The sequence below is a fragment of the Triticum aestivum genome, chromosome 1B, assembly GCF_018294505.1.
Source record: "Triticum aestivum cultivar Chinese Spring chromosome 1B, IWGSC CS RefSeq v2.1, whole genome shotgun sequence".
NCBI classification, from domain to species: domain Eukaryota; kingdom Viridiplantae; phylum Streptophyta; class Magnoliopsida; order Poales; family Poaceae; genus Triticum; species Triticum aestivum.
The window spans coordinates 389475810-389488915 of NC_057795.1; positions in this window are offsets into that span (position 1 = coordinate 389475810).

Genomic DNA, 13106 nt, shown 5'->3' on the forward strand with positions numbered 1-13106 from the left:
CTCATGATGATCCGGATGTCGTTCTTGGTACACTCCTTGTCAATTGTCATCCAGCATCGGTTCTGTTCGATACTGGAGCATCTCACTCCTTCATTTCTGAAGGCTATGCTCGTTTGCACGACATATCATTTTGTGATATGCCAACTCTGCTTGAAATCCAAACCCCAGGGTCTAGATGGCAGACCACCAGAATCAGCCATGGTAATGAAATCCTTGTTGATAGACTTGTATTTCTTGCATCACTTGTAGCCCTCAAGTCCTCAGATATTAACATCATCTTGGGTATGGACTGGATGAAAGCTCATTATGCCAAGATTGATTGTTACAAAAGATCTGTTCAGCTTACACACCCATCCGGCAAGATAGTCACTGTCTCCACTAGAGTTGCAAAGCGTCAGCTCTATTCTCTAAATGCCAGCCCTCTCCCAGACCTTGAAGATATCCCGGTAGTCCGTGACTTTTCGGATGTCTTTCCAGAGGAACTGCCAGGCATTCCACCTGACAGAGATGTAGAGTTCGTCATAGATCTTATCCGAGGAACTACTCCAATCTCCAGAAGACCTTACAAGATGGCACCCTTAGAACTACCCGAGCTTAAGAAAGAACTTGATGAGTCCTTGCAAAAGGGTTTCATCCGTCCTAGTTCTTCTCCTTGGGCTTGCCCCATCCTCTTTGTCAAGAAGAAAGACGGTACAGATCGGATGGTTGTAGACTATCGTCCCGTTAATTTGGTCACGATAAAGAACAAGTATCCGCTCCCCAGGATCAACGACCTGTATGATCAGCTCGATGGATCCTCAGTCTTTTCCAAGATGGATTTGAGGTTAGGCTACCACCAAATCAAGATCAGAAACGGGGACATCCCTAAAACAGCTTTCGTCACTCGTTATGGCCAGTACGAGTACACCGTCATGTCCTTTGGTCTAACCAACGCCCCAGCCACTTTCTCCCGTTTGATGAACTCGATCTTCATGGAGTACTTAGATAAGTTCGTCGTGGTTTACCTCGATGATATTCTTATTTACTCGAAGAACAAGGAAGAGCATGCCGAACATCTTAGACTTGTGTTAGAAAAACTCAGAGAGCACCGCCTTTATGCCAAGTTCTCCAAGTGCGAATTTTGGTTGCCAGAAGTGACCTACCTAGGCCACGCAATCTCTGGTAAGGGCATTGCTGTCAACCCCGAGAGAGTTAAGGCCGTTCTCGATTGGACTCCACCTGATATAGTCAAACAAGTTAGGAGTTTCCTTGGTCTAGCCAGTTATTGTCGCCGCTTTGTTGAAAACTTCTCTAAAGTGGCCAAACCTCTCACGGAACTTCTCAAGAAAGATAAAAATTTTGAGTGGTACCCACAGTGTGAGTACAGTTTTCAGGAACTGAAAAGACGCCTGACTTCTGCTCCCATACTTGTGCCACCGGATTTCACAAAGGACTTTGTTATCTACTGCGACGCCTCACGACAGGGACTAGGTTGCATTCTTATGCAGGATCGTCATGTGATTGCCTATGCATCTCGACAGTTGCATCCACATGAGGATAATTATCCTACACATGATCTAGAGCTTGCAGTCGTAGTCTATGCACTCAAGACCTGGCGACATTACCTTCTTGGTAAATGTTGCGAGATCTACACCTATCACCAGAGTCTCAAGTATATCTTCACACAACCAGATTTGAACCTTAGGCAAAGACGTTGGTTGGAGTTAATCACAGATTATGATCTAGGGATTACCTACACCCCAGGCAAAGCCAATGTCATGGCTGATGCGTTAAGCCGTAAATCCTATTGCAACAATCTCATGTTGCAGCAAGGCCAACCACTTCTCCATGAGGAATTCTGTAAGCTCAACCTTCACATTGCTCCTCATGGATTCCTTTCTACCTTGGTGGCGAAACCTACCCTCGAGGATCAGATCATTGCTGACCAGAAGTTTGATAGGGGTGTTATCCGCATCAAGAGAAACATTAAGAAGGGAGTTGGTGGATGTTTCTCTATGGACGATCGAGGTGTTGTCTTCTTTGAGAATCGTTTGGTGGTTCCCAAGAATCAACATCTGCGACAACTGATTCTTAAGGAGGCGCATGAATCTCCTCTCACGATTCATCCGGGTAGTACTAAGATGTATCAGGACCTACGCCAGAGGTTCTGGTGGACTAGGATGAAGAGAGAAATTGTTCAGTTCATTGCCAACTGTGACGTTTGTCGTCGCGTTAAGGCAGAGCATCAAAGGCCTGCTGGCACCCTTCAGCCTTTAGCTATTCCTGAATGGAAATGGGATAAAGTTGGTATGGACTTCATCACCGGCTTTCCCAGGACCAAGAAAGGGAATAACGCTATCTTCGTAGTCGTTGATCGTCTTTCCAAAGTGGCTCACTTCCTTCCTGTTCGAGAGAGTATCACTGCTAGTCAGCTTGCTGACTTATACATTTCTCGAATAGTGTCACTCCATGGTGTTCCACTAGAGATCAATTCAGACCGTGGTAGTCTTTTCACTTCTCATTTCCGGGAGAGTTTCCAGACTGCCATGGGAACCCATCTTTCCTTCAGTACCGCTTTCCACCCTCAGTTGAGTGGTCAGGTGGAAAGGGTCAACCAAATTCTCGAAGACATGCTCAGAGCTTGCGTTATCTCATTCGGTATGGATTGGGAGAAATGTCTTCCCTTTGTCGAGTTTGCTTATAACAATAGCTATCAATCCAGTCTCAAGAAAGCTCCTTTTGAGGTTCTCTATGGACGAAGATGTCGAACACCTTTGAACTGGTCAGAAACCGGTGAAAGACAATTCTTTGGACCGGACATGATCCAGGAGGCAGAAGAGCAAGTTCGCATCATTCGTGAGAATTTGAAAACAGCCCAGTCTCGTCAGAAGAGTCAGTATGATCGTCATCATAGGGATATGACTTATGAAATTGGTGACCAAGCTTACCTTCGGGTCACTCCTTTGAAGGGTACCCATCGCTTCGGTATCAAGGGCAAGTTGGCTCCTCGTTACATTGGTCCTTTTCGCATTCTCGCTAAACGAGGAGAGGTTGTCTACCAGTTGGAACTACCCCCACATCTTTCTCGAGTTCATGATGTCTTCCATGTCTCTCAACTCAGGCGTTGCTTCTCGGATCCCATCCGCGGAGTGGACCACGAAACGCTTGATCTCCAAGATAACCTCACATACCGAGAGTACCCGGTTCGCATTCTTGATCAAGCAGAGCGTGTCACTCGACGTCAGAACATCAAGTTTCTCAAGGTTCAGTGGTCTCATCATTCCGAGAGAGAAGCTACTTGGGAGAGAGAAGATCGTCTTCGATTGGAGTACCCCACCTTCTTTCCGTCGACCCCTGAATCTCGGGACGAGATTCTTTCAAGTGGGGGCGAGTTGTCACATCCCTAGTTCTGGTATGCTCAAGGCTAGCTAGTCAGTTGTGCATCATGTTTAAATTCCATTTAATTTTGAAATGAGGATTTGTGAAACCCTCAGAATCATTCTGGAAATGACCCAAATAAAAATTGCTCCAAAAAGGTCCAAGAAAATGCTCATGTTGCTCCCTGAAAATATTGGAAAGAGATAAAAATCAAACCAATATTTTTAGGAGCTCATAAGTATTTATTTTGGGCATTTGGAATTAATGCAATAATTATTTGCTTTGGATATATATTGTTATATATATAAAATATTGTCCAAAAATTATGCCATTTATAAAGGAGCTCTGGAATAATATAACTAGCTTCTATAAAAATTGGCATAAGGAAATAAAATGGTTTAGTATTTTTATTAAATCAAAACAAATGTCAAAAAATAGAAAAGAAAACAAAAAGGGGAAAAAACCTTACCTGGACCTACCTCCGGCCCAGCTCCTGTGCTGGCCCGGTACCGCGCAGCCCAGCAGATGGCCTAGCCCGCCTCCTCCTCTGTCGTCTTCTCCCCCTCGCCAAGCAGGTGCGTGCCCGCGCCACAGCCGGCCGCGGCCACGCGCCCGGCCACCTCCTGCTTCTCCCTCTCGTCGCCCTGGACGCCCTGGAACGACGCCACGCACGTCCCGCACCTCTCCTCTCCTCTCCCTCGCATTCGCTCTCTCTTCCTCCCCCCTCGTTCTCTCCCGAAACCGAACGCCGTCGCCACCGACAAGCACCACCGTGGCCACCGCCTCCCCCTCGCTCTCTCTTTGTGTCTGCAAGTTCCGCGCCGCCGTCTGCTACCTCCCCATCGAGCCACGTGATGCGGGAAGCCCTGGAGCGCCGCCATCGCCATCGTCTTCGCCTCCGGCCGCCGCAGATCGCCATCGCCGCATCATTGTCTCCAACGCGTCCCCGGCCACAACGAGCAGCCCTGCAGGTCCGCTGTGAGCCCCGCCATCGAACCCCCCTCTCCCCTGCTCTTCCGGCGCCCTCTAGCCCCTCTGCCGCTGAAGCCGTGCCCCGGACGCCGCCCCGAGCTCCGCTCCGGCGAGCTCCGGCCACCCCAGCTCCCCCTACCTGCTCCGCTGGCTGCGGACGAGCCCGGGCTACGCCCCGGTGCCCTTAGCCGCCGCCCCCGTGGCCTGTAACACGGACGCCACCGCGTCCGGAGGTCGCCGCCGACGACCTCGCCGGCCTGGCGGGTGGGCCCTATCGGCCAGGTGATTAGCTTAAGCTAATCACCACCTAATCTAACCCCTGACACTGACAGTGGGCCCCAGCGCCACTAATCCTTTAGTTAGGATAAATTAACCCCCCTGTTAACTAACTGTGACACTGACGTGTGGACCCCACACGTCAGGTTTGACCCTGGTCAGCCCCGGTTGACCTGCTGACGTCGTGCTGACATCATGCTGGCGCAATAATATATTTTCTGGAATTAAAATAAATCAGGAAATTCCAGAAAATGTTTTAAACTTCAAAAAATCATAGAAATTCAACCGTAGCTCAGATTGAAATAAATTATATATGAAAAATTATCAGAAAAATGCAATCTACCCATCTGTACTAGTTTCATGCATGTCAAACCAACTTATACATGCTGTCTAAGTGAAACACTAAAATGGCTTATATAAAGAGCTTATTTGGAGATGCATTTGAACCTTTGGTTCAAATGGACTTCATACCAATTGAATACTAGTTGCATTAGCTCAAACAGCATCACATCTACATGCCATGTTCATGCATCATGTTGTTCCATATGATTGTGTTTTGATTGTCGACACTGTTCCCTCTCGATAGATCCTGCTCCGGAGAGTGATCCAGAGTACCTGTCTGAGGAGCAGTGCCCCCTCTGCTGATCTACCAGGCAAGCAAACCCCCTTGTTCATTCCGATAAAATCCTACTCTCTCGCTCCTGCTCTCAGTTATTGCATTAGGACAACAACGATTCATCTGCTACTTTGTGCTGCGGTAGTTGAACCCATTCCTATGCATGACCTGTCATTGCCACAGTAAATAGTTGAAACCCACTAGCATGTGTAGGAGTTGATTGAGCCATGTTGTGTTCCTACCATGCTATGCCTGCTATTGCTTAGAGTGTGTCAGGTCCGATTCATTGGGAATGAATTTGAGTGCAGTGCTCTATGTTCTGATGCTGAGAGTGAAGTGTGTGAACACGATTTGGTAAAGGTAGCGGTGAGAGGCCATGTAGGAGTACATGGTGGGTTGTCTCACTGGAACCGTCCTTAAGCACTGAGTTCTGTGTATGTTGTCCAATGACTAGCTACTACCACACATTGGAATGCTTAAGTGCCCCTCTCGACTTATTAACCGACTTGATCTCTGTCCAGGAGTCGCAACTAGTTTCTGGTGTTTGTAGGTAGTGCTATTTTTCTACCAAGTGGCACCCGGCAGGGTGGGCTTGGGGCAGACTAGGCACAGGTGGCACGGTGTACCAAGTGGCACCCGGATGGTGGGCTTGGGAACCCTGCTCACATCGTTTGGGGCCGTGAGCGAAACCCCGGCCGGATCTCCTTGCGGATGGAACCTGAATAGGCGATAAACCTGGACTAGAGTCTTGTGTGGTTAGTCAGGTCGTGGCTGACACCCTCGCCAGGCTTCCGCTTAAAGGTTGCCGAGATACATGACGTGTACATGGCGGTAAGTTGCGAGAGCGTGTGTGAAGAAGTACACCCCTGCAGGGTTAACATGATCTATTCGAATAGCCGGGTCCGTGGTTATGAACTTCTTGGATGCTTACATGGTACATAGACAACTTGAAGTGGATACTCTAAAATGCTCAAGACAAGTGTGAGTGCTATGGATGGCCTCCTCATAGGGAGACGGGGATGAATCCATAGTAGTGTATTGTGTGGTGACTAGTGGACTCGTGTGCGCCATATCACCTCAAAGAAGTTCTGGTAGTCATAGAACAGGTTAGCCACAGAGTCAAAGCTGGCTTGCTGCAACTAAACCCCACATTACCCTCTTGATACTAATGCATGTATGATAGGATCTGATGTAAGTCTTGCTGAGTACCTTTGTACTCATGTTGCTTTATTTATGTTTTTGCAGTGGAGACTTCGGTCTTACTAGTGTCTTGTGGACTTCGACGAGTAGCTTGTACCTCAGCTACGATCTTGATCGGATGTTGTAGATAGTCAGGCTCTTCAGCCTTTTTCATTTGTAGATGTCTGTACCCAGACATGTAATGCTTCCGCTTGTTGCTTGTATGCTCTGTATGATGGGTCTTGTGACCCCTGTTTGCAATAAATGCTATGATGGCTCTTTGAGCCTTATCTATATGAGTTGTTGAGTTATGCTGTGATGCCATGTGGTACAGCACATACTTGCATGTTATGCGTACGTGTAATGTGTATTGCTATGTGTGGGATCTGACTATCTAGTTGTTTATCCTTAGTAGCCTCTCTTACCGGGAAATGTCTCCTAGTGCTTCCACTGAGCCCTGGTAGCTTGCTACTGCTCCGGATCACTTAGGCTGGCCGGCATGTGTCCTTCTTCGTTCCTGTGTCTGTCCCTTCGGGGAAATGTCACGCCATGAATACCGGAGTCCTGTTAGCCCGCTACAGCCCGGTTTACCGGAGTCTTGCTAGCCCAGTTGCTACAGCCCGGATTCACTCGCTGATGACCGACACGTTCGATGCTGGGTCATGTATGCCTGTCCCTGTAAGTTAGTGCCACTTTGGGTTCACGACTAGCCATGTCAGCCCGGGTTCTCTGTCATATGGATGCTAGCGACACTATCATATATGTGTGCCAAAAGGCGCAAACGGTCCCGGGCATGGTAAGGCGACACCCGTGGGAATACCATACGTGAGGCCGCAAAGTGATATGAGGTGTTACATGCTAGATCGATGTGGCATTGAGTCGGGGTCCTGACACTCCGCCTGCATACCCCGTGGCCGGCTGCGCCCCACGTCGGCTCGCGCCTGCATTGGCTGCTTCCCACCTCGGCCGTGGCCTTCGCTGGCCGACTGTCCAGAAGGCGGAGAGGGGGGCCGGCTAGAAGAGCCTAGCTGCTCAACCCTTGCTGACTGATAAAAGAGAGAAAAGTCAACAGCCGGCTGCTCCACGCGGAGATAAAAAAGAGAAGGGAGAGGCCAGCCGTTAGTGTAAAAAAAAGGTGGTCGACTGCCTTGTAACCGACTAGAAAAAGAAAGAGGCTGAGTGCAAGAGAAAAGAAGCGGGCCGGCTGCCCATGTCCGGGTAGGACTAAAAAATAAAGTGGTCGGCTACCAGAGAAGAAAAGTCAAGCCGTCTTGTAAAAAAAGGAGAGGAAAGAAGCGTCCGGCTGCTCCAGGCCGGCTCCACCGCTTGGCCGGTCGGGACCTCCCTTCGAGCACCCGGAGGCTCGAAGGCCATACCCAGCGGGTGCACCGGCGCGCGCAGCAAGCGCCGCGCTGCGCCGGCTGTCTTCGTCAACCTCCGCCTCGACTGTGCCAAAAGCAATGTGAGCTCTTCACCCACTTATTTTTGCACCACGCAAACACGGATAACCCCGAGTGACGCTCGGGGACCACCTCCGCTTTTATTACAGTTCCACCACTGTTCGCCCCGCCAACCAGTGTTGGCCCGGAGGCTGGCCGCTTGGCCTGAGACGTTTGTTCCCGCAGACGGCTTAGTAGCATACGCGGTACCGAAGGCTCACTCTTAGCCACAGACTGCAGAGCGGCTGTCTGGCTAGCGAGAGCAAACGCTGGAGGCCACCCATGCGAAAAACGTCTAGGAAGAGAAACGGTTTGGGTGACCCGACCGTTTGCTTTATGATTATATGCTCGGTTAAATCGGCTCCTAGAGTCTGAGTATTGTAAACTCCACTCCGCGATCCACTCTCAGCCATAGACCGCAGAGCGGCTATCCGGCAAGCGAGAGCACAAGCCAAAGAGTGGAGGGAACATGAAAAAGGTTGAAGGGGGCTCGGACGATACTGAGTCGGCACCCTCCGCATAAAACTTGCAATGCTAAAAGCAAATATTTGATATATCTGCGTGGACTAACTTTGTCTTTCGCATGATTATTTCCGGGGGAACCCCCCCCCCTCCTCGCTCGGAGGCTCGGAGACTACACCCAGCGAGTGCGCTTGCGTGCCCCCGTCGGAAGCAAGCAGCGCTGGCTGCGGTCCGCAGCCGACCGACATTGACATCTTCTACATCAACACCCGATGTCGGTGTCAAAACAAGTGGATCTCGGGTAGGGGGTCCCAAACTGTGCGTCTAGGCGGATGGTAACAGGAGACAAGGGACACAATGTTTTTACCCAGGTTCGGGCCCTCTCGATGCAGGTAAAACCCTACTCCTGCTTGATTAATATTGATGATATGGGTAGTACAAGAGTAGATCTACCACGAGATCAGAGAGGCTAAACCATAGAAGCTAGCCTATGGTATGATTGTTGTCCGTCCTACGGACTAAAACCCTCCGGTTTATATAGACACCGGAGAGGGCTAGGGTTACACAGAGTCGGTTACAATGGGAGGAGATCTACATATCTGTATCGCCAAGCTTCCCATCCATGCCAAGGAAAGTCCCATCCGGACACGTGACGAAGTCTTCAATCTTGTATCTTTATAGTCCAGGAGTCCGGCCAAAGGTTATAGTCTGGTCATCCGGACACCCCCTAATCCGGGACTCCCTCAGTAGCCCCTGAACCAGGCTTCAATGACGACGAGTCCGGCGTGCTGATTGTCTTCGGCATTGTAAGGCGGGTTCCTCCTCCGAATACTTCATCAAAGCTTTTGACCACAAGGATAGTGTCCGGCTCTGCAAAATAAGTTCCACATACCACCGTAGAGAGAATAATTTATGTATAAATCTAATCTGCTGACGTATTTCGCAGCATGACTTCATGCCACGGCCAAGCCTTTATTCGATTCGTTTTATTGTCCCACCTCAACACATTTAGCGAGGCGGTTTCCTTGGCACGTCTTGTCAAAGCAGAGATCGTGTCCCTTTATTTCAGGATTCTCATCAATACGGGCGTGGGTAACCCAATCGTGCATGTTGGTATGTCTCCTCAATCGAAGGCGAATCCCGAACGGTCACGGGGAGGGCTCTTGGTATTCAACCTCTTTATAAAGAGACCAAGGCTCGACTCCTTTCTTTCAATCTCAATCAAATCCGCCTCTTACCTCGAGTTCCAACACCCAAAGCTTCAGATTCAGGCGCTTCGGACTTCTGACGATGTCCGGCTCCGACCTTCAAGGCCGGTGGATGCCTTCCTCCGTTACGGAAGAAGACGTGTTAAAGTTAAGAGATGTCAGGTATCTAACCGGTGAAATCTCGCATAGGCTGCCTGCTCAAGGGCAGGTCATTCCCACTCCCAAGCCTGGTGAGAGTGTGGTGTTCGTGTCTCACTTCCTTTGGGGGCTAAGCTTCCTGATTGACCCCTTCGTGAGGGGGCTCATGTTTTATTACGGGCTGGAATTTCATGACTTAGCTCTGGAGTCCATCCTCCATATCTCATCGTTCATTGTCGTGTGCGAGGCCTTCCTCCATATTACTCGTCACTTCGGATTGTGGCTCAAAACCTTCAAAGTAGAGCTGAAGATGATCGAGGGGCAGCACACGGAGTGTGGAGGTGCTGTTATAAGCAAGATTGCCGATGCTCCATGGCCCGAGGGCTCTTTTCAAGAGGAGTTCGGCCTATGGCAACAAGAGTGGTTTTATATCACAGCTCCCAGGGGCACCAAATGGGTGGCCCCACCTGCCTTTCGCTCGGGTCCCCCACCATAGCTAGCATCATGGGTCAATAAAGGGCTTAACTGGGGGCCGTCCAAGGACGTGCCCTTGTTGCAGGGCCGCGTTTGAGATCTCCTAGAAAGAGATATCAATCTGGCTGTAGTGACGCACGTTATGTTGATTCGCCGCATCCTGCCCTGCAAACGCCGCTCCCTCCGCTTGTGGGAGTTTAATCTGGAAGGACCACGAGCCCTCCAACATTTTGTGGGCGCGGCGCCCATGGAGATGTACAAATTGTTCTTCGGATCACAAGCAATGTGTCCGGACTCGTCCAAGGACGCAGGTCTGAGCTGCAATCGCCTGGATACTCAAGTAAGTAGCCCTGTACCCGGACACGCTATCCGTATATTTATCATAAAATTTCCCTTAAAAGAGTTGTCCCTTAAACTGGAGTGGACAGCGAAAGCAAAGCTAATCAGGTGTCCGGCCCCCCTCCCTGAGACTACGTCGGATCCCGTGTTAACCAGGATGCTGGAGGTTGCGCCTTTGGAAGAAGGCGAAGAGGGGAACAAGAAAGCTACCGCCTCCCCGAAGGAGGCTGTTAGGAAAGGAGGAATTGAGAATTCCTCTAACCAGGGGAAGAAGAGGACCGCCTCTAAAGACCCGGAGGCCATGGCCTCAAAGCGGGGGAAGAAACCTTCGTCAGAGGGTACGGCGCCGGGAGATGCCTCGGTCGCATCGCATACCCAAGGGGATCAGCTCTCCACCGAGCCGTAAGTAAAGAGGGGGGGGGTTTAAACTGAGAGATATCCCCATTCTATTTCTGAGGAAGATAACTGAAATTTTACCTTGTAGTTCGGATCTCTGCCCTTCTCAGCAGAGCTCATCTTCAGGGGATCTTCGTCCGGAGATGATGGAGAGCGGAACGCGTCCCCCTGCCGTACCGCCTTGCGAGGCTGGTGACCCTGAGGTGTCGTCACGGAGGGTTTCTCCGAATCCGGCAGGGCCGGAAGGCAGTCGTATGGCCCCCCAAGGCCCTCTGTGTCCGGCCTTCGAAGAAGGCCATCGGACGAGTCCGGCACCATCCGGTGCACGGTCGGAGGAGCTGAAGGATCTGCTCGGGTGAGCGTCGATCTTAGAAGAACACCGTGCGTTGATGGATACGGTGATTAGAAGGATTTCATCCGCGGAGAGCGGGTTGTACGAGGCCGTCAGGAGTTTACTGATAGGTTTTGAGGTATGTGAAACGATGTAACTTTTGACAGATCCGCATATATAAGATGTGCCCTGTATAGATAGTAGCCCCTGAGACTCGGTGCGTTGTCAAAAAGGACGGCGCGCCGAGGATCATAATCCCTGGTATAATATTGCGCCTTTCCTATGCAGGTGGTGAAGTGTCCGATGGCTGGCCGAACTGATGAATTTGCCGAGCTAAAGCGGCAACTTGATGTGGCAGATGTCGACATCGCGCTTGTCAACAAGCGGCTTGACGAGGCACAAGGTATATAATTTCTCCGAAGACACCTGGTAAGAGGAGCTTGATGCCCGTACCTTACAACATATGTGCGTGATGCAGATGGTGCCGCTGCCATGGAGAACCTTCGGGCGGAACTTGCCCGAGCCAAGGAGCAGGCCAGGAAAAGCGATGCGGCTGCCCTAAAGGCGGTTGAAGAGCTGAAAGCTGAACAGGCTGCTCACTGCCAAAGCAAGAAGGAAATGGCCGAGATGGCTGAAAAGTTGAAGAATGCTGTCGACCGCTGCAAGCTTCTTGAAAAAGAATATCGGGTGGCACAGAAGTACCTAGAGAAGGTCACTACCGAGGCCAAGGATACTCGCTCATCGATGAGAGCTATGAAGGAGGAGCTATGTCAGGCCGGAGATATCACGGCTGGAAAGCCCTATATGCTGCGGATGAAGTTCGGGGATCCTAAATATGCTCCATTGGACCGGAAGTGGAGTGCGGCGAACACTTACCTGGACTTGGCGGCGAGTGCCGCGGACGCGGCTGAACACTTGCGCGATCAAAATGACCACGAAGTGGAGAAGCTTTTTTGGTCGCAGTTCCACAATCCAGAGCGCCCACTTTCAGTATCCGACCGTTTGGCCGCATGGGCGGAGCTAAATAGGTTATCCAGACTCACCATGAATCATGTCGTGAGTCATCTGTGGCCGAAAAGGCCCGAGCCGAAGAGTTATTTTAGCTTGGTGCAGCAGTTCCTCGGTGTTGTGCCACATATTAATGCAATGAAGAGGTCGGCGTGCATAGAGGGTGCACAGATGGCTCTTGCCCGTGTCAAGACATACTGGGCGGATATGAAGGCCAGTGCTATTGCATCCCAAGATTCGGACGAAAGCCGAGTACCTGCCGAGCACTATTTTCAGGAAGTTCTGCATGGCGCTCGTTTAATAGAGACGCAGTGCTCGAAGGATGTTATGTTCGAATAACATGTATCATTGTAAAGCAATGTTTCGATGGAATATAAAAGCTTTTTATACTTGTGCTTTCAAGAATTAAAATACCTCATGTGCGGCCGTTAATGTATATGTGTGTATAACCCGAAAGATGGCAGTCTTCGGCTTCAGCACCCACGCATATAATACGGGGGTGTTCGCAGAAGGCGCATTTTCACACTTGATCCAACGTCTTGGTCCTATAAAGGAGGTGATAGCGCAGTGAACTAGGCAACCGGACTATAATGCTTTATCACTTTCACTTAGCCATAGGAGTTTGACAGTGGGGCTACTATATAGCCCCTAGGGGCACCGCGCTCACCCGAATTCGGGGCACGTGTGTGCCTGACCGGGAAACGGCCCTTCGTTAATGCGGAGGAATCCTAAAGATTCCGGCGGGTCATCGAGTGGTTGACTAGTCTCACGCTATATCATGGCAGCCAGTTTTCGGCTTTCTCTACTAAGGTGCTCGCCTAGCCGAACCGGGGCACAATCGCAGTAGTTCTCCTGGTGTCGCCTTAGCAGATAGAGCGGAACGTAAGGCAGCAAAACACAGGAGCCGGGCA